The sequence below is a fragment of the Scyliorhinus canicula genome, chromosome 7, assembly GCF_902713615.1.
Source record: "Scyliorhinus canicula chromosome 7, sScyCan1.1, whole genome shotgun sequence".
Taxonomy (NCBI): domain Eukaryota; kingdom Metazoa; phylum Chordata; class Chondrichthyes; order Carcharhiniformes; family Scyliorhinidae; genus Scyliorhinus; species Scyliorhinus canicula.
The window spans coordinates 16341698-16363531 of record NC_052152.1 but is presented as its reverse complement, the minus strand read 5'-3'; the positions used below and the strand labels follow the sequence as shown (position 1 = coordinate 16363531).

The 21834-nt window shown below is 48.2% G+C and overlaps 1 long non-coding RNA gene across 1 annotated transcript in view; it reads right to left on the bottom strand.

The window, feature by feature from the left end:
• Nucleotides 1-232: 232 nt before the first annotated feature.
• Nucleotides 233-21834, bottom strand: part of LOC119968748 — a 141877-nt gene continuing 120275 nt past the window's right edge. Inside the window, exons 2-3 of the long non-coding RNA XR_005461196.1 lie at nt 11623-11673; nt 233-1541 (exon numbers count right to left, since the gene is read on the bottom strand). This is a non-coding gene — a long non-coding RNA (uncharacterized LOC119968748). The remainder of the gene's footprint in view (nt 1542-11622; nt 11674-21834) is intronic.

Here is a 21834-nt window from a genome sequence, read left to right as displayed (position 1 = left end):
CCGAGCGAGGGAAGAAAGGCACTTATTATTCCAATTTCCTCTTGGTTTACAAGATCTAATACTCTTTGTCTTCAGACACAAGCTCTGTTGTTAAGGCTACATTGCAGACTGGATTGACATTCAGATGTCTAAGCAATGAGATACTACATTAACTCCAATGTCATTATCCATGAGGACATTAAAAATCACAATATCCCACAAATAAATGACCGACAAAGACATTTTGTTACTTTTTTCTTTTAATCTTTTCCAGATATTAATTAAACATTATTCAGACAAGCAAGACGGGGCTGTTAATGTTTGAAAGGAGTTGCGGTATTTTGTTATATTGGATTACCTCATGGATAATCATTAAAAACCCAGTGCCTGTCAAATTATAAATATTTTATGTGCCTCTGTTGTTTCTAATTGGTGGATGGTGAGTCAGTTGAAGTGTCTGCCTCTGAATGGGGTCACGTCTGTCAGTCTTGCAATTCCATTGTTCAGCGAGACTGACCACTTTAAAGCACTAAAATATTACGAGGCTACTTTTTCATTAATAAAGCTTTACTGCCAGTCTAAACCATTCCGGGCAAAACACTTTGCAATGTCTAACACAGCCATTTATGAAATAACAATCTTCTCTTTCATCAACTGCCGCTTCCCATTTGGTGAGTATTCTCTGCCAGCCCTTCTGACGGATTTAAACTTGGCCCCCATCACAAATAGAAAGGAACACTTTGCATTTATGTTGCACCTTTCATGACCTTACAAGCCCCAAAGTGCCTGACAGCCAAAGTGCATTTCAGACATTGTTAAGGACAGGAGGGGAATTAATTTAAACAGCCTTGGCGACTCCTCTTTCTACCCATCCAGAAGCAAAAAGATGTATTTTTATTTTTGATTTCCCCTTTTCTTAACTGCTGGTGTATTTTCTCCAACCCTTCAGTTTTGGGGTGACCCAATCCTCTATCTATAACCCCAAAACAAACTGGAGATACGGTGAAATGAAAGGGTGTGTTTATCTTACGCACTCCCCTTACATTGTACAAACATTTCAACCAAGCCAAGGGATTAGTAGACAAGACGTCTGCGCCAGCCAGCTCCAGATAAGTCAGAACGACGGTGACTCCTCATCTCCAATGTTGTGCGAGTGGTTACATTGTACTCAAAACACAATGGGTTTGAACAGGGGGCTAAATGAGCTAAATGGCTCAACCTGTAATCACTCTATCACATGACCTGGAAGGGGGTTCACAACTTATTGGATTCATATAATAGAAGAGGGATCAGGGAAGGAAAGAGGTACCGGACAAAGAACCTGAATTAATAAGATAAATTTTTTCATGTGAGCCCAGTAAGTCAATGTCCAATTAAAGTCTTTTCATGCAGCTTTGTCCGGCAGATCCTGGTTGCAGTTTGGAGGAGCAGGAAAGTGTTCTTGCATCCTGGAAATGAGCTCACTCTGTGGGCAAAATGGGAATTCCTCTGGAGATCAGACATTGAGAGAGTTGGAGGTCAGAGGCAGGCTGCTGGCCTGGAGCCTGACGTTCTCTTGGAGGCTAAACCACAATTGAAAACAAAAAGGAAAAAGTTATAGAAATAAAGCAATTCTAACAACTCAATTCTCAGCCATGTGACAGGGCGGTTACAGGTTGAGCCATTCAGCTACCGAGGCCCCCTGTTAAAACCCATTGTGTTTTGAGCAGGTAACTGTGGAACCACTTGCACAACATTGGACATGAGGAGTCACAATCACTCCGCCTTTGTCTGGAGCTGGTTGGTGCTGGTCGTCTAGTAATCCTTTCGCTTGGTCGGAATGTTACAGTATTGATGGGTTAAGCTTTGCCTGTTTTTGAACTGCTCAGAACCTTCCAGAACTACCATCATGTGGTCAGCTGCGACCATCTCATCAGTGCATCCATTTGTCCTTAAAAAAAAAATCAGAATTTAAACAAGAGAATCTGGAAGAGAAACATGGGGCGGGATTCTCCGACCCCCCGGGGGGTCGGAGAATCGCCCGGGGCCGGCGTCAATCCCGCTCCCACCGTGTCCTGAATTCTCCGCTCCCCAAGATCCGGCGGGGGTGGGAATCGCGGCGCTCCGGTCGGCGGGCCCCCCGCACCGATCGGTGGGCCCCCCGCGGCGATTCTCCGGCCCATGGATTAAACCACGTACCCGACCGGCGGGATTGGCTGCGCGGGCGGGCTACAGGGTCTTGGGCGGGGGTGATCTGACCCCGGTGGGTACCCCCATGATGGCCTGGCCCGCGAACGGGGCCCACAGATCGGCGGGCGGGCCTGTGTCATGGGGGCACTCTTTTTCTTCTGCCTTCGCCATGGTCTTCATGCGTATGCGCCGGTATGACGTCAGCATGCGCGGACTTACGCTGGCCGGTGAAATCCTTTCGGCCCCGGCTCGCGTGGCGCTAAAGGCCGTTCACGCCAGCCGGCGGAGTGGGAACCACTCCGGCGCGGGCCTAGCCCCTCAAGGTGAGGGCTTGGCCCCTAAAGGTGCGGAGACTTCCGCATCTTTGTGGCGGCCCGACGCCGGAGTGGTTCACGCCACTCCAACACGCCAGGACCCCTCACCCCGCCATGTCTCAAAAGGACAAGGTGTCATTTTGGGAATATGGTAGCCAATTTGCTCACAGCAAGCTCCCATGTTTCGCAATGAGGCAACGGCCAGATAATCTGATTTTTGTGAAGTTAGTTGAGGGGCAAATGCGGCTCAGAATGCTGGTGATAATTACCCTGTTCAACTCTGAAGGAGTATCAATGGGTTGGTGCGTCTGAGAGCAGAGCAGTTGGGGCTTCAGTTTAACACCTCATCAGAAAGATGGCACCTCTGAAAGTCCAGCACTCCCTCCGTGTGGCACTGGGGGATCAGTTTACAATTTGCGCTCTAACTCCCTGCAGTGGAACTTGTATCCACACCCCTCTGCCACTCTCTGAGCCATGGGTGATACTCAATGGACTGGGCAGTACTCACTTGGAATATATGATGCATTTTTAGTAATCACACTTCAAAATGATCCAAGTCTGTTGGAGAAAGTGCTGGGAAGGCCAAGGAAACTGAACCCAAGCATTGGGAGTTACAAAAGATGATAGATCCAAAATCCTCGTTATTCATTGGATGTAGGCATCGCAGGCTGTGCCAGCATTTATTGCCCATCCCTAATTGCCCTTGAGGGGGCAGTTAAGAGTCAACCACATTGCTGTGGATCTGGAGTCGCATGTAGGCCAGACCAAGTTAGGATGGCAGTTTTCCTTCTTTAAAGGGCATTAGTGAACCAGATGGGTTTATGTGACAATCGACAATCATGGTCATCACCAGATTTTTACTGAATTCAAACTTCATCATCTGCAGTGGAGAGATTTGAACCTGGGACCTCAGAGCAGTACTTTGGGTCTCTGGATTACTAGTCCAGTGACAATACCACTACGCCACCGCCTCCGCGGGTTATGAGATAAACCTGGAATATTATATCAGACTACAGTCCATCGACAAACGTATTGGCTCAAAAGGCACTTGAAATAATCTAGTAAATAATCCAATGGAACTGGACAACAAAGCTATTAGGCGAGTTAGTTCCTGAACTCCGGAGTTGGACAACCGAACTGAGGTCAATGGTCTTTGACATGCTGGGCATTTTCTGATGCTCTTTTATCAAAGGTAAGGTCATATTGGAGGTACGTTGGAATGTGCTGCAATGAGAGGTATGGGCAAATCTGTTTTATAATGAGGATTGTGCATGCTCTCAGGGGTGAAAGATGAAGCTGGAAACAGTTGCATAAGGGAGTGTGCGCATGTCGCAAAGTAATGGTGTCTCACATTGAGAGAGTGTGACTACATCATCCGGTTATATACATCGGAGCTGTGAATACACTTCAACAGTGCTTCAACCAGAATGTTTGCTGGTTTAGCACAGGGCTAAGTCGCTGGCTTAGCACGGTTCAATTCCCGTACCAGCCTCCCCAAACAGGTGCTGGAATGTGGCGACTAGGGGCTTTTCACAGTAACTTTCCGTTTCATTTCATTGATTGCAAAGCACCTCGGAGTGTCCTGAAGTCAAGAAAGTTCCATTTAAATCCAAATCTTTTTGTTGTACTGAGAGAGTATAACCATCGATGGATGTTGTTGTGAAGGGGCGTTGCTATCGTGTTGTAGTCAGGGGTTTGTGATTATTTCAAAGTATATGCTAATAAAGGAGTGCGGCTGTCATAGAAAGTATTGTGGTGAGGAGCTCAGACTATATCAGTGTGTCCGGGAGAAGGGGAGTGGCTATATTTTAAATTGGTGTGAAGTAGTACGAGAGTGGAGCTTTACCAATTTGTTGTCGTGCTGTAGCACCTGCACCTGTAGAGTTAAAGGCAGTTCACAAGCTGGACTTTATGGCCCCCCTTGGGAGGGGGGTGGGGGGTGGGGGGAGTGGAGGGACGCTGCTAGCCGGTTGTCAAAATTGTTTCTGAATATCCATCCCAGCAGTATCCTGCAAACCGGCCTGTGAAATCTTCCAATTAGGTCCCTCATTGCCCTAACCCCTCAGGTCTCCTGACGCCTCCTTTATGCATTTAGTTACTTCCCCCGCCCCCCCCGCCCCCCCCCCCCCCCCCCCCCCCCCCCCCTCCTTCCCGCCCTGGTCTTCAATGTCTCATGCCTCAAACCTCTCCCCCAAGGTGTCAGATTATCTTCACCACCCTTTCAGGCTTCCAACCTCTCATCAGGTGTTCAATCCCCCATTAGGTCTCCAATCCACTTGCCCCAAGCCACCTGAAGTTTCTGGCATTGCCCGACAAACCCCCCCTCCCCCAAGGGTCTGAACTTCTACCTCTCTAATCAAACACACCTCCTCCCCCTAATAGGTCATCCACGCGATCCACCCATTCAACCCACCTTCGGCCCTCCCCCACCCAGAAACAAAACGCTTCTCTCCACCGTCCCATCACTCTTACCCCATCGCGGAACTCTCTGTCTTGCATCTCCAGCTGACAATGAGGCTGAACCCCGGACAGGAGCCAGTCAGTGGCATCACACACGCACACACACACACACACACGCACACACACAAACATCAACGCACCCACGCTCACATCTACACACACACACCTGTGCACACACACATGCTTAGAACACACACACAATACACATACATTACACACATATCAACACACACACACACACGTGTGCACACACACACAACAGAAACACACCAACACTTCAACATGGAGTTAAAACATAAACACCATGAGCGGGATTTTCTGGTCACCGACGCTGAAATCGGCATCGGCGATTGGCCGGAGAATCAAGGAGTATGCCGTATGTCGTCGGGACGGCCACAGGACGTCACCTGAGGCCCTCCCCCGATGCTCCACTCCCGATCGGCCGCGTTCATGACGGCGCTGAACACTGTGTTTCTTTCGTATACCCCACTTGGGGTAGTCTCCAGACATTGTCCAGCGTCGCCACAGTCAGGGGTGGGGGGGAGGCATGCAAGTGGTCGGGGGGGGGGGGGGGGCTTTGGCGAGGGCTTGGGGGAGGGTGGTCTGGGATGGCGAGGAGGTTATGGGGGGACATTATTTGGCAGGCCGGGTCCACCCGGTCATGTTGCTTGTGCAGCCACTGACCCGGGAATTCTCCAGCCGTATCTGCAGGGGGGCTTTATGCTGCGTGACTGCTAGCACCCCCCCCCCCCACCCCCCCCCCACCCCCCCCCCCCCCCCCCCCCCCCCCCACCAGATGGAGGATCAGTGCAGCTGTTGCGCCATTTTTTCTGGCATGAAACACCACTGTTCCAACACCGATGTCAGCACTTAGTCTGCAAATCGGAGAATCCAGCCCCACATGTTGTCAAGGAACCCCAGAGTGACTTCCGGTTGCGGCTATGTGGAGCTAAGCCGCACGTTCGGCAGCTCCCGCTTTAATAGGACTTGTGGGCTCTTTTAAGGGCCCCAAACGGCGCTGATGTTGTTTATTGGGTTTTGGGGGGGGGGGGGGGGGGTTTGTTATATGCGTTGTTACGGGTGCCGGGGGGTGTTTATTATTATTGTTATTATTATTATTGTTCTGTTGATATCTATTTTTCAAAAAAAATTCCAATAAAAATTATTTTTTAAAAAAAGGAACCTCAGAGTTTTTGTACGCTAGTCATTCCTGGCAGATCAGGTGAATAGACATGATGGTGGTCTAGTGGTATTGTCATGAACTATCTAGGGATCCAGGGTAATTCTCTGGGGACCTGGGTCCGATTCCCACCATGGCGAATTAAAAGCCTCATGATGACCAGGAAGCCATTGGCATCAAAACTCATCTGGTTCACTAATGGTCTATATGTAACTCCAGACTCACAGAAATGTGGTTGGCTCTTAAATGGTTCAGAATTCCACTTAGTTATATTCAACCACTACCAAGTAAACACAAAGGAATGAAACCAAACGCGACACCCAGAATCAATGTAGGTAAATGCAGCCCTGCCAACCCTGAAGCACTGTCGCTTCACAGCGCCAGGGACTGGGTTACATTCCAGCCTTGGGTGACTGTGTGGGCTTTGTACATTCTCCTTGTGTCTGTGTGGGTTTCTGCTGGCCGCTCTGGTTCCCTCCCATAGTCCAACGATGTGAAGATTAGGTGGATTGGCCAGGCTAAATTGCCCCTTAGTGTCCAAAGACGTGCAGGTTAGGTGGGGTTGCAGGATTACGGGGACAGGACAGGGGAGTGGGATTAGGTAGGGTGCTCTTCTAGAGGGTCAGTGCAGACTCGATGGGCTGAATGGCTTCCTTCTGCACTGCCACATCCAGCCGTGAATGGTGGTGGACAATTATACAACTCACTGGAGGAGGAGACTCCACAAATATTCCCATCCTCAATGATGGAGGAGCCGAGCACATCAGTACAGAAGATAAGGCTGAGGCATTCACAATAATCTTTAGCTAGAAGTGCTGTGTGGATGATCCATCTCGGCCTCCTCCAGAGGTTCCCAGAATCACAGATGTCTGTCTGCAGCCATTCACCCAACGGGATACCAAGAAACAGCTGAAGGCACAAGAAACTGCAAAGGTTATAGGTTCTGACAATATTCCGGCAATGGGGCTGAAGACCTATGTTCCAGAACTCGGGATGAGCAATAAATGCTGGCCTAGTCAGCGACACCCACATCCCATAAATGAATTTTTAAAAAACACAGACCTCAGATTTGAAGCTAGGATTGCAGCCGCAGAGTTTTAGGTATGATAAGGTTTACAGGATTGGACATCATCCAGGAGACGCAAATTCAAGTTAGGAGATAACAAATGTTTATAAGAACATAAGAACTAGGAGCAGGAGTAGGCCATCTGGCCCCCTTGAGCCTGCTCCGCCATTCAATGAGATCATGGCTGATCTTTTGTGGACTCAGCTCCACTTTCCGGCCTGAACACCATAACCCTTAATCCAGGGGTGGGCAAACTTTTCCGTGCAAGGGCCACATTCAGAAATTCACAATTTTAAAGGGCCACATAGTATATTAAGTAAAATAATTAATATTTAAAATAGCCAAAATAAAAAGTTTTTAAAGAAAAAAAAGCAATTAATTTTTATTAATTAATATTTTAAATAGAAACTTTACATGAAACACATTTATTTGAAAAACAAAGTAACTCAGTTTAAAGGAAAAAAGCAATTAATTTTTATTAATTAATATTTTAAAGTAGAAACTTCACATGAAACACATGTTGTGCCGAGCAATGATCACCCTACTCAAGTCAATGTATCCACCCTATACCAGTAACCCAACAGGCCCCCCCCCCCCCCCCCCATTAACCTTAAAATTAAAAAAAAAAAAATTAAAAATTTTTTTTATGACTTGATCTTGGTGGGCCGGATAAAGACCTTTGGCGGGCAGCATGCGGCCCGCGGGCCGTAGTTTGCACACCCCTGCCTTAATCCCTTTATTCTTCAAAAAACTATCTATCTTTATCTTAAAAACATTTAATGAAGGAGCCTCAACTGCTTCACTAGGCAAGGAATTCCATAAATTCACAACCCTTTGGGTGAAGAATTTCTTCCTAAACTCAGTCCTAAATCTACTTCCCCTTAATTTGAGGCTATGCCCCCTAGTTCTGCTTTCACCCGCCAGTGGAAACAACCTGCCCACATCTATCCTATCTATTCCCTTCATAATTTTAGATGTTTCTATAAGATCCCCCCTCATCCTTCTAAATTCCAATGACAGTCCCAGTCTATTCAACCTCTCCTGGTAATGTAACCCCTTCAGCTCTGGGATTAACCTAGTGAATCTCCTCTGCACACCCTCCAGCACCAGTATGTCCTTTCTCAGGTAAGGAGACCAAAACTGAACACAATACTCCAGGTGTGGCCTCACTAACACCTTATACAATTGCAGCATAACCTCCCTCGTCTTAAACTGCACCCCTCAAGCAATGAAGGACAAAACTCCATTTGCCTTCTGCATCACCTGTTGCACCTGTAAACCAACTTTTTGTGACTCAAGCACTGGCACATCCAGGTCTCTCTGCACAGCAGCATGGTTTAATATTTTATCATTTAAATAATAACCTCTTTTGTTGTTATTCCTACCAAAATGGATAGCCTCACATTTGTCAGCATTGTATTCCATCTGCCAGACCCGAGCCCATTCACTTAACCTATCCAAATCCCTCTGCAGACTTCCAGTATCCTCTGCACTTTTCGCTTTACCACTCATCTTAGTGTCGTCTGCAAACTTGGACACATTGCCCTTGGTCCCCAACTCCAAATCATCAATGTAAATTGTGAACAATTATGGGACCAAAACTGATCCCTGAGGGACACCACTAGCCACTGATTTCCAACCAGAGAAACACCCATTAATCCCCACTCTTTGCTTTCTATTAATTAACCAATCCTCTATCCATGCTACTACTTTACCCTTAATGCCATGCATCTTTATTTTATGCAACAACCTTTTGTGCGGCACCGATGTCAAAAGCTTTCTGGAAATCCAGATATACCACATCCATTGGCTCCCTGTTATCTACCGCACTGGTAATGTCCTCAAAATTTTCCACAAAATAGTCAGGCACGACCTGCCCTTTATGAACGTATGCTGCGTCTGCCCAATGGGACAATTTATATCCAGATGCCCCGCTATTTCTTCCTTGATGATAGATTCCAGTATTATCATAGAATTTACAGTGCAGAAGGAGGCCATTCGGCCCATCAAGTCTGCACCGGCTCTTGGAAAGAGCACCCTACCCATGGTCAACACCTCCACCCTATCCCCATAACCCAGTAACCCCACCCAACACTAAGGGCAATTTTGGACACTAAGGGCAATTTATCATGGCCAATCCACCTAACCTGCACATCTTTGGACTGTGGGAGGAAACCGGAGCACCCGGAGGAAACCCACGCACACACGGGGAGGATGTGCAGACTCCGCACAGAAAGTGACCCAAGCCAGAATCGAACCTGGGACCCTGGAGCTGTGAAGCAACTGTGCTATCCACAATGCTACCGTGCTGCCCAGCATCTTCCCTACTACCGAAGTTAAGCTAACTGATCTATAATTACCCGCTTTCTGCCTTCCTCCTTTTTTAAACAGTGGTGTCACATTTGCTAATTTCCATTCCGCTGGGACCACCCCAGAGTCTAGTGAATTTTGGTAAATTATCACGAGTGCATTTGCAATTTCCCAAGCCATCTCTTTGAGCACTCTGGGATGCATTCCATCAGGGCCAGGAGACTTGTCTACCTTTAGCCCCATTAGCTTGCCCATCACTACCTCCTTAGTGATAACAATCATCTCAAAGTCTTCACCGATGATAGCCTCATTTCCATCAGTCACTGGTATGTTATTTGTGTCTTCCACTGTGAAGACCGACCCAAAAAAACCTGTTCAGTTCCTCACCCATTTCCTCATCTCCCATTACTAAATCTCCCTTCTCATCCTCTAAAGGACCAATATTTACTTTAGCCACTCTTTTTTGTTTTATGTAGTTGTAGAAACAAGGGTTTGGACAAGGGTTTCAGTCATGGTGATCTGGCCTGGGTGCACGCAAAGTGTTTCAGTGTTTAAGGAGATGTGCAGTATATATGCAGCAGAGAATTAAAATTGCATTTCTTGTGTTTGCCATCTACTGTCTTTTAATTTCCTTCTGCCTCACTGATGAGTTTGAATCTTTCTCATCAGTTTAAGTATCTGTTTTTCCCTTCATTTGGCTATTTTGATTCTCCTCCCAATTATAGTGGCTCGACCATTTGACAAATTCTACCTTAGCAAGGTCCTTTCCAATCACATTCCAGCACAAAAGAGAATTAGTTGAGACATTCTCACTATGAAAGTTTCCCATCAATTCAACCATAACCGCCTAAAAATAAGTTATTACAGAAAAGTGAAACTTCACCACATGGCCTGCTTAACTATCAATGTTGTGCTCACAATTCACCAACCCTGGCATCTTCTAAAGGCACGACCACTACCATCTAGAAGGACAAAAGCAGCAGATACCTGGGAACCCCACAGATGTCCTGTTGATGCACAAAATACCACATTTCCCAGAAAATTCCCAGAAAACACTAGGCAGCAATTCTCCGGCTGTTCGCTGGCGACGGGGTCTTCTCCATACAACAGAGATTGTTAAGGGAAGATGAGTAAAGTGATGGTGGGGCTTGATAGAATAGACAGGGTAACCGGAGGGCAATAATAATTGGCAAAAGGGAGTTGAAGCAACAGATTTTTTGTTTACAGAACCATTTGTTATGATGTGGAATGCAAAACCTGAAAGGGAAGGAGTTTCAATTGCAGTTTGTAAAAAGGAAATTGGTTACATTTTGTGCTCCACAAGGCCAATGCCACTGTGGCAACATGTTACAGGACAGATTACTTAGCCCCTTGGAGCACTGAGCACCACAGTCATGATGAAAGTAATCTGAACTTGCACAGCACCAAACAGAGATCTCACAACCTCAGTCTGCGGTTCCACTGTGGTACTGGGGCATTGAGTAGCAAACCTTTATCCCACCGAATCAAAACCAAAGGTCAGCAATGCCTACCCTGCCTCCTTACCTTGGTGAAAGAGAGCCAAATAATTTTCAGCCACTTACCATGTGCTGGTAAGAAAAGGGAAAGACAGGGAGGACCTCTTAATGCAGACAAAGAAACATCAGATTATCCCTTTTTGGTGGCGAGAGACAAACTGAAAGAGAGCGATGCTCCACTGAATGAGGGAAGAAAATGGGAGGAAGATAGAACCCGATAGAGACAAAGTTCATGGTGAAGGAGGAAAAGAGAACACTCAAAAAGAGAGAGAGAGAGAGACTGAGAGGAAAATGTCAGAGTGGAAGAAGGGTCAATTTGGAGGAGGGCAGTTGGAGAATAACACTGGCCGGAATTCTCTGTTTGGAAGGCTAAGTTCTCCCACCGGAGATGACCTGCAACTAATTTGCACTTGTACTGAGAGTGCAAATCCAGGAACGATTCACAATCCTTTGCCAAGCAAATTTATTCTTGGCGGGGATTGAGAGGGATTCCGTTGTGAGTCCTGCTGTTGGCTATTTAGAGTGGGCGGCCCGATAGCGAGGTCCCGTGGCTGGTTCATCCCCATAAGAGAGACCCCTGCCTGGAAGTTAGGCAGCAGTCCAGACAGAAACTGCTATAAAACTCACCTGTGCAATACACCTGTTGTCTCAGGCAGAGAAAGCAGCACCTGGAAATACCTGGAAAGAGAAAAACAGTCAGTGTTAGACCCCCTCAAATCTTTGATCTGCAAGCCTTTCATTCATCTCTCTGTGAAATTGCTTTAACGAAGCTGTGATAGATAGCTTCACAGACACACAGCTGTCTGCATTGTTTAATCCATCTCCTTTCACACTTGAGTGGATTTCAAGTATTCAACTGTAAAACTAACTGTAATGTTTATAAGCATCTAGCTATGATTGACAACTCCTGGGCTGCATCAAAGTGAGTTAAGTGCTTTCCGCAGAGAAAAAGAGGGAGTGAGAGTACTTAAAGCACTTAACTGGTGGGCAGGATTTGCATTGGGAGGGGGTGGTCCTCCGATGGACTTTGGGGGCAGCTCCCTTAAAGAGTTACCTCCTTGTCCTACCGCAAGGTCCAACGCATCAGGGCCATGTTTATAAATGCCCACCCCAATTCTCGGCCACCTGGCCAAGAGAATTTAAATGATCCATCTGCATTCTCCTGCTGGTGAGGGTGTGGACCTCGATGCCGCCATCAGTGGGCGACTGATGCATCGAATGGGATTGGTGCTCAACGCTGGATACGCCGTCATATTTGGAACTCAGCAAATGATGGTGGCCACCAGAGAATTCAGCCCATCATGTTGAAAGTTAGGTTAGTAGAGATAGAAATACACCCTATACAGAGAGGTGGTAAAAGACCTTAGAGAGTGGGGGGAGAAAGAAATATTTTGAGCAAAATATGGAAGAGAAGCAACGTTGAGAGATTGGATGAGAGTCAAAGGGGTGGTTGATGACAAGGCTCCTTGGGCTGGATTCTCAGCTCCCCAACGACGGAATCACGTTCGGCGACAGGGCAGAGAATCCGTTTTGATGCCAATATCGGGAGCGGCGCCAGTTTTTGTATTCTCTGCCCCCTGAAAAACACTGTATTCTCGGAGTTCGCCGTGCTGATTATCCACGGCCTGAGGCCATTGCCTGAGGTCCGCCCTGCGATGCTCTGTCCCCGACCGGCCAGGTTCCCGACGGCATGGGTTACATCTGCTCTCACCGTCTGGGAACATCGCGTGGTGGCTGTGGACTCAGTCAGGTGCCACCACAGTCGGGAAAGGGCTGATCCGGGGGCAGGGTGGCTGCATTCGGGGTTGGGGCACTGTGGGCAGGCGGGTTGGGGCATGCGAGGGGCGAAGGGTGGCATTACTTTGGCAGTCCGTGTCTACGGGCTGAGTCTGCCATGGAGCACGGCGCGGCCACCGACTCGGAAGTGCTCAGGGCCGTATCGGCAGCTGGAGCTGCGAGATCTACATTGCCTCCCTGCCAGCCCCCAGCAAAACAGTGAATCAATGGCCGTTCTGTGCCAGGTCTCCTGGTCTAAAAGACCACCGTTTTCATGCCGGTGTGGGGACCTAGTCTCCGAAATGGAGAATCCAGCCCCTTACCTGCAGCCCTCCCCGCCCAACCCCCCCATATATTTTTAAATGATGAACCTTTCCAAATCACAATGACGAGCATCACAAATAGTTTAAACATGCCATGCTGGTGTTCAGAAGAATGAATGGGGATCTCACAGAGACTAACAAAATTCTAACAGGACTAGACAGGGTAGATGCAGGGAAGATGTTCCCAATGATGGGTGTGTCCAGAACCAGGGGTCACAGTCTGAGGATTCAGGGTAAACCATTTCGGACAGAGATAAGGAGACATTTCTTCACCCAAAGAGAGGTGAGCCTGTGGAATTCATTACCACAGGAAGTAGTTGATGCTTAAATATTGAATACATTCAAGAGGTGGATGGATACAGCCCTTGGGGGCAAAGGGGTGAAAGGTTATGGGGAGAAAGCAGGATTAGGCTATTGAGTTGGATGATCAGCCATGATTGTGATAAATGGCGGAGCACGCTCGAAGATCAAAAACCCTCCTCCTGCTCCTATTTCTATGTATCTATATGTATTTGTAACAGATATTTTAATGGCCCTGGTCAAAAGAAAGCAAACCGATAGTTAATATGCCATTGTTGTAAATGTAGTTTCAATTTTGCAATAACAGCCGTTATGGGTGCTGTACTGTGAAACCATTCATTCAAGGTGTATAAAAATAGCAGAACTGTTGATCTCCTTTAGTCGGATGCGAGTCTTGATAATTAACAATCTAGACAAGAACAGTGGCATTATTATGAATGGAATGCAGGAAGGACTTTCAATGTGAAGGTTACACAGTGATTCACTAGGCTTAACTGCTGGAGGAAAACAAAGCCAGAATTGTTAGGCCTCGCTGACATAATCTATCCGCTCACTCACACTACTTACACAACTATTATGTTGTGGTTGGAGTCGCATTTCCTATTCAGTTACAACAAAATCAAGTCATGGTTTTACAGTCCTGGGAGCAGTATGTCAAAGATAATGTTCATTATCTAATATGAATATGAGTTATATCTGTGTTACAACTCCCGCGGAGGTCACAGGTGTGGACCACCTGGTTCCCCATGACCTCGACAGAGTGCGAACTTCTCTGGTAATAGGGCGGGGCTTCCCTTTAACAAGGGGGGCCCACAGAGAAGAAAACCCCTGGTCTGAGGGTAGATCAGGGTGAGAGGCCCTTCAGGGAGTGGAGACGTCAATGTACATATCAGTAAACCTTTATTTTTGCATCCGACCCTTCATTCCATGTGATCACTCTGTGAGGATTCTACACTGGCGATGAGGATCAAGTGGAGCTGCCTTCGTCGCCAAGAGCTGCGAACTTGGACCACTTTCCATTGGCCCCAGAGATGCCTCACATTGGAAAATTGAAGCAATTTGATGCAGTTACTGATGATTGGGAGCAGTACGTTGAGCAATGCAGTACTTATTTAGAACAAACGTTATAATCAACGATCCTGCTCATGGCTTGCTGAGGCGCCACTGAGTTCTGCAAGTTCGGAATGACATTGAATGAAACCCTAAGAGACCGATTGGTTTGTGGGATCCAGGACGCAGCAATGCAATGGAAGCTCCGAGATTTGCAGCGGAAACTCACCTAGATTTGCAGCGGGTGGTTGAAATGGTCGTCTCCCGTGAAAGTGTGAACCAGGAGTCCAGGAACTCCAAGGCATGGCAGTCCTGAACTTAGGCCATCCGAATGAGTGCTTTGTGTCCTTTCCAAGGCCCGGAGAGATAGGCCCCTAAGCTTGAGGCCGTTTCCGCAGGGATTCAAACCACCGCCAGAGACACAGAGAGCCATTGAGCAGTCTCCCCTAACTAAGAAGACACAGATCACGGATACGGGTCAGCAACAGGCCACCAAGACCGAGGAGACGGATTGACCTGACAGATACGGCTGCCCTCCCCATGCCTATTTGGATGAGGAAGTCGCTTCATGCCAGCAGTTTCACTGCGTAGTGGCACCACAAGTAGCGCCAATCCATGACACACTTCAGGTGAACAGGCACTCGCATGGATCGCGTTGGATACCAGAGTAGCAGTCTCTGCAGTCAGCTGCCAAACATTTGATCAAATCCAATCGGGCATCCGGACATTGCTTCTGTAGGACACCGACGCCTGACTGGCAAAATCTACAGGGGAGGTCAGAGGTCTGACGTCTCCCTGTGGGTACACTGCAGGTACCTCGGTAGTTCCAGTCACTTATGGGCCAATCTGCCATTAGTAGTGGTACGTGGGGGCTTGCTGGGCCACGACTGGTTGCAGCCCCTCTGCCTTGACTGGCAGTGAGCCTGCAGCATGTACCCACAGGGAGACCGGACAATGGCCTTCAATCAGCTCCACACCAGTGGATTGGAGAGGGCAGCTGCTTAGAGAAAGGTGAATGGGCGATTACCCTGCCGCTAAAGATTTTGTGTAAAGAAGAGAAGCGATGTGAGAATGTGTGTTGTCTGGAGAAGGGACAAACCCAGGATCAGGGATCCTTAGAAGAGACATCAGGAAGAGTTGTGTACACCAGTGAAGACTGTTTCGCTTTCTGCTATGTTGGCTGATCTATGGCTGAGTCACAGTCCTCACTATAAAGTCTGCATTTGTTTGTACCTGGGTTTGGTTTCTAATAAATTAGAACAGCCAGATTAGTTCTTCTTATTTATGATATGCTTCTCATTGACCTGTGGAGAGAAGTAGCTGAAAGGTCAGTACTCTGACATTTAGACCAAAGGAAAACCATATTAATGCAGCACTGCCCCTGTACTGCACCGAGATATCAGAACTAAACTGATCAAGTCTGGGTGTGAGATAATTAACCTATAATCCTCTGACTCAGAGGAGAATAGTGCCACTGAGCCTAGCTGACACTATAATTTTGAATGAATTGCTGAGGAAGGAGATGGAGATAATAATAATCTTTATTAGTGTCAGAAGTAGGCTTACATTAACACTGCAAAGAGGTTCCTGTGACAATCCCCCAGTCGCCACACTCCGGCGCCTTTTCGGGTACACTGAGGGAGAATTCAGAATGTACAATTCACCTAACAAGCACGTCTTTCGGGACTTGTGGGAGGAAATCTGAGCACCCGGAGGAAACCCACACAGACACGGGGAGAACGTGCGGACTCCGCACAGACTCCACTGTGCTACCATGCCACCCGATAGACTTATTTAAATATTGGCTAAATGCTGAAATAGGAAGGCGATGGATTTGGTCTTCTTAGACGGATGCAATCGAAATAATGAATGGCCTTTTCCATTGGAAGTTTTTGGGATCTGCACATTTTTCATGGCAGGTGGGTTATGGTTGGGATGTGGTTGCAATTATTTTCTCACTTTTCCCAGTAATCTCATTTAGGTGTGAAGAGGCCAGCAGTACATCATTGGATTCAAAACGCTCGTTGCTTATTTAATGTCGATCTTACGCAAACCTGCTCACTATCCCTCAATCAATGTGTGCCCAAGCAACAAGCATTCAATAGACTCTTGAATCCCCATTTATCCACTGAAATGACCTACTCTGATAACTTCTATGGCCATTTGTGTAAGAACATTTAACCCGAGCTCTCTTTTTACTCCTATTTGCATAATTCATGGCATCATACTGTCAATATGAACATGCAGAAATTCAGCATGCTCAACTGTAATACTACTTTCTATTTTTGTGAAAGGTTTGCTAATTTCGCAGAGAAGAGAATTTCACATGAATGCTTTAACTGTTATAGATTAATTCCTTCACATGATCTCATGGCCTTGTGTTTAACTTGGTTCCCCTGGTATTTGAACCCTTCACCATCCAGAGTGAACAATTTACCTTGCTCAACTTTGAACATCTCTTTCATAATCTTGAAAACCTCAGATTAAGTCCCCCCTCTCTTCCTAACCCCAGCATGACAGATTCCTTAACCTACACCAGTTGATTGTTGGCCAACTCTGTATGTCCCAAGGTCAATCCTTCGTTTGATTCTGCGACAATGTTTACACACAGTACGGTTGCTCAATCAATCTTCCTTTCTATTCAGTCTACAGACTTTATAATTCCAAACTTGACAGCTCCAAGGGTCTTAAAAGTGGTGGTTCATGTGATTGTACATGTGTTCCAAAATTTGGTCAATTCTTGAAAGGTTGCATCAGACTGGAAAATAACAAATATAATCCCTCTATTCAAGAAGGAAGGGAGGTAGAAAACAGGAAATAGAGGCCAGTTAGCTTGTTATCTGTTGGGAAAGTGTAAGAATCGATCATAGAAAAGGCTATAGCGGGGCACTTCGAAAATCTGACGGTAATCGGGCAGAGTCACCATGGTTTTGTGAAAGGGAAATCACATGTAACTTATTTATTGATGTTCTTTGAAGGAATAGCAGCAGTGTAGGTGTAGGGCGTAATTCTCTGGCCTCGTCGCTCTCTCGCTCAAGCGTAATGATGCCGGCGAATAGTGGGAGTGGCCAAAAACAAGAACCACGGCGAGCGACAAACAGTTTGCAATGCAACGGCCCGTTCCCATAGGCAAAATTCGGGATCTCGCCACAGCAAGAAACCAATTATCACCACTTAAGCCCCATTTCCATACAATCAATGAGAGCGACCCCATATCAAATGGCTTCCCATCATTCAGCGATCTCCTCAACAAATGCTCACACTGGCGTTGATTAGTACTCCTGTTTATAAACAAGAAGCTGATGGCAGGGCTTTTGTGGGGAGCCAAGGTGGTGAGTAGCCATCTTTGTTCACATGCAAAGAGCCCGGGGGTGTTGGGGTTGCCACCCAACTGGTTGTCGGGGGGTGGCGGACCCTCTGCAGGGGTGGCCCGCCATGGGGGAATCGGGATGTGGTGCTTGGGGGTTAACCGGGGGGGCGGTGCAATCACTCACGACAACACCCTGCCAACCCCTGGATCTTGGGTACCCATTCCAGGGGCAACCTTTGTCCATACGCATCTATCCCACCGACCACACATAACCCCCACCGATATTTGAGGCGTGCGGCTGAAGGCTATTGCCAATAGCAAATTGGCAATCGTGGTTAAGTGAGCACTTCATCAATGCCAAGTGGGTTCCCGTGGGTAGGCGGGCCATGTAGCATGTGGGAGTCATTGCCTAGCATCCCAATGATGCCTGGGCACTGTGCTTGAACACTGCGGGAGGCAAGACCACACACACAGCAGCAACACCCAGGGAATGGGACACAGCTCCGGGGACATATCCAGAGCCGGAGAGTGAGTGAGTGCCACGGGGAGGGGTGGGTGGTGATGGGGATGCCTAGAGAGATGGGCAAAGGGTCCGGAGGTCAGCCCACATTGCGTAAGAAAGTGGCAGAGACATCATAATGGTTGTGCAAAAAGTTGTTTAATGTGCTGTACAATACCCCACTTCTGTAAGTGCCACTCCCCCAACCCCCCAGCCCCCAACCCCCACCCTCTTCACTCCCTACCTACGCCCCACACCTTCTCCCCCCCCCCCCCCCCAACCCCGGTGCCCTCAGTGGTCCACACCAAGCTTGGCCTTCCTAGCTCTCCCATTATATCTTGTTTTTTGCCCAGGATGCACATCTGATGTAGAGGCAGCAAGCTGCTTACCTCGTCCCTGGTGGGCATCTCCTGGTGGCTCTGGGGCTGGAGTGCCCTGGCTCATTTGTTGGTGGCACATACACAGCCATGCCGCCCTGCCCATTGTTCTGGCTGTGAAATTCAACCTCATTAGGCGGATTGGAAATCGGGGGAGCAGGTGGCCAACATCCCCACTCCACAGGATGGGTCCGGGTAGGCACGCAGCACCCCCTCCTCACAGTCGGAACCTATAGGGCCCCCAAGAGCTTCACCTTGGGATGGAGGGGAAGCTGGTTTGAGCCCCAATTGCCCCTGCATCATCTGACTCTGCCAGCCCTGGCAGTTCCCCATGGTCCGCACCATCATGTTGACACCCTCGGCAAAGCTCCTCAGTGACTGGGCCATGCTCGGCAGCGCCTCTGCCATTCCCATCTGAGAGTGGGACATGTTCTGCAGAATCTCAGCAAGGTCAGCCTGGTACTGGGTGATATCCCCCAGCGAGGTGGTTATTCTGACAAGTCCCTCAGTCATGGCCATCACCAACTGCGTCACGCCTTGATCACCTTCACTCATGATGTTCACATCGTGCACCAGGTGCCACCCAAGCAGTGTTGACCTTGGTGCCACTCAGTGCCTACGCCATCTCATGCACCCGCAGCCTCTGGGACTCCTCCAAGCTGCTATGGATCTGCTGGAATGACACTGACATCTCCCTCTGAATGTCCCAGCTGCTCCCTATTGTCTCCATTAGCTCCGGGTAACCCACTCCCACAGGCTCAGCATCAGATCACGCTGTACAACATGGCACCGGCCGGCCGCAGACCCGACCCACCATCCACGACCCGACGTGCCACCCCTTGGTCACCCCACACCAGTAACCAGAGCCCTCACGGAAGACCCCCGTCCAGTGGCATGGATCCCGGCTATATGTGGCAGCGCTGGACACGGTCCACAGCCGCCATGCTGGGTTCCCGACCGCTGAGACTACATGTGCCCCGCGCCATCGGACACTCGGCCAATCGGGGCTGAAGCATCGCGGAAGGGCCAGCCAATGACCCGCTAACGCCGTTGCAATGGCTTGCGACGTGGTGACACCAGTTCTGAGGGGGCGGAGCATGGCTGGCGCCGTCCCGATTTGGGCATCAGGATCAATGCTCTGCCCGATTGCCGATTACGATATAACCGTCGGGCAATGGAGAATCCTGACCAGAGTCTCTACATTTACTCTATCAAATTTGCTGTTAAGAGTGAATTATTTCTAATGTATTTCAATCTTGTTGACTTTCTTAGGGGTTTGGGACTTCACCGTGGTTTCTGAATAGCAAACAATGAGATCGGAGAAATGCCTTACAGAACCAAATGTTGTCTCCAGGAAAAGCCTGCTTTCGGAAGCTGACAGCTATTGCCTGAAGATGGCAGCATCGATTCTGTCTAAAAATCTCCACAACTCGAGAAAGGCGAAATACACCGAGGCATCCACTAGCTGCTCTATTTTCAGGATTTCAGCTGACTGGATTATTTGTCTGTTCGCTGAAAGATTTATTTGCCCATGGTGACCTGCACAAATCAACGCGCCCCATCCTCCCAGTGCTGATGACCGTCTCTGTATTCCCAATGTTTGTTTTCCGCTTTGGTTTATCGCATTGTAGCAAAATTAAGAGGGTCACATCTGGATTACAAAATACATCTGTCCTCTTTATTCCATGGCTGCAAGTGCAGAAATAACTCACGATAGATGAAGTCAGTAGTGAATTATGATGACTCCAATATATAAATAAAAATCCTAATGCCAAATAATTCACCAAATATTTTGTTTATGACTGTCATCTGTCTTTAGCACTTTTTTCTCCAGATGCATTACGGTGATTACTCCAATAAATCTACGGGGTGTCACTTGTTTGTTGTGATATGGCCCATGTGCTTATTTTTCTCCATCCCAACTGTAATTATCCTATAACAGAGTTTGGCAGTGCATTGGGTACATATTGCCAGGTCATGTACTAGCATTGGATAATTGCACGCAATTTGTAGTCAGGACTCAACTCTAGGATGATCCATTAATGAATGTCCCAGACTGTTGGATGGAACAGGAAGTTTGATGCAATTCCATCTTGTTTGAGGCCATGCATTCCATTCCAGCCAGATCAATAATGTGCAAGTTTCTTGGCTCTGCTATCCCATCTTAAACGTGTCTGGGCTAGTTTTGGGCTCCATGGACTGGATTCTCTGTTGCCCCGACGCCGATATTGTGATCGCCGATCGGGCGGAAGATCGACTCCGACGCCCAACTCTGGTCCGCCCCTTGGAAATTGTGTCATCATGTCGCACGCCGTTGCAATGGCGTCGGTGCATCATCGGCCGGCCCTCCTGCAATGCTCCGCCCATGATGGCCAAGTTCCCAACGGCGTGTGGTCTCAGCCATGCGGGAACCCGGCATGACGGCTGCAGACTGTGTCCAGTGCGGCCACACTCGGCCGGGATCTGTGCCGCTGGCCGGGGGGGGGCTCCTGCGAGGGATGGGGGGACTGGTGGGGGGGTGTCCAGCTGTGGTGCCAGGGCTGTGGTGTCATGGATGGCGGGTGGGTCCGCGCAAGGCCGGCGTCATGTTGTACGGCGCGACCGCTGCAGGTTATCAGCCGCACACACGCACGGCCACGGACCAGGCCACTCTCTGGACTTTTTTGGCATGGGAGTTTGGCTCAGTGTCACTGCTAACCCCTTACCAGTACCGAAATCGCTGAGGGTTTTACGCAGAAATTGTGAGTGTAACAGACCACACATACTCCACTGGCGTCAACACTTAGTCGCTGAATCAGAGAATCCAGCCCCATTTCTTTCATATCCATTTTTGAAAAGTGGTCAGTGACAAGGTAAAAAAATGAAAAAAAATGAAAATCGCTTATTGTCAAGAGTAGGCTTCAAATGAAGTTACTGTGAAAAGCCTCTAGTCGCCACATTCCGGCGCCTGTTCGGGGAGGCTGGTACGGGAATTGAACTGTGCTGCTGGCCTGCCTTGGTCTGTTTTCAAAGCCAGCGATTTATCCCAGTGTGCTAAACCAGCCCCTATTTGACTTTCCCTAGTTGTCCTGATAAAATGGTGGGTGATTTGATAGCATCGAGTGGCATGCTAGGTCATTTCAGAGTAATTATTATCAATCATTTGTGTCAGACCAGAGTCCAATATAGGCCAGACTAGGAACAAATAGCAGCGTGCCTTCCCTA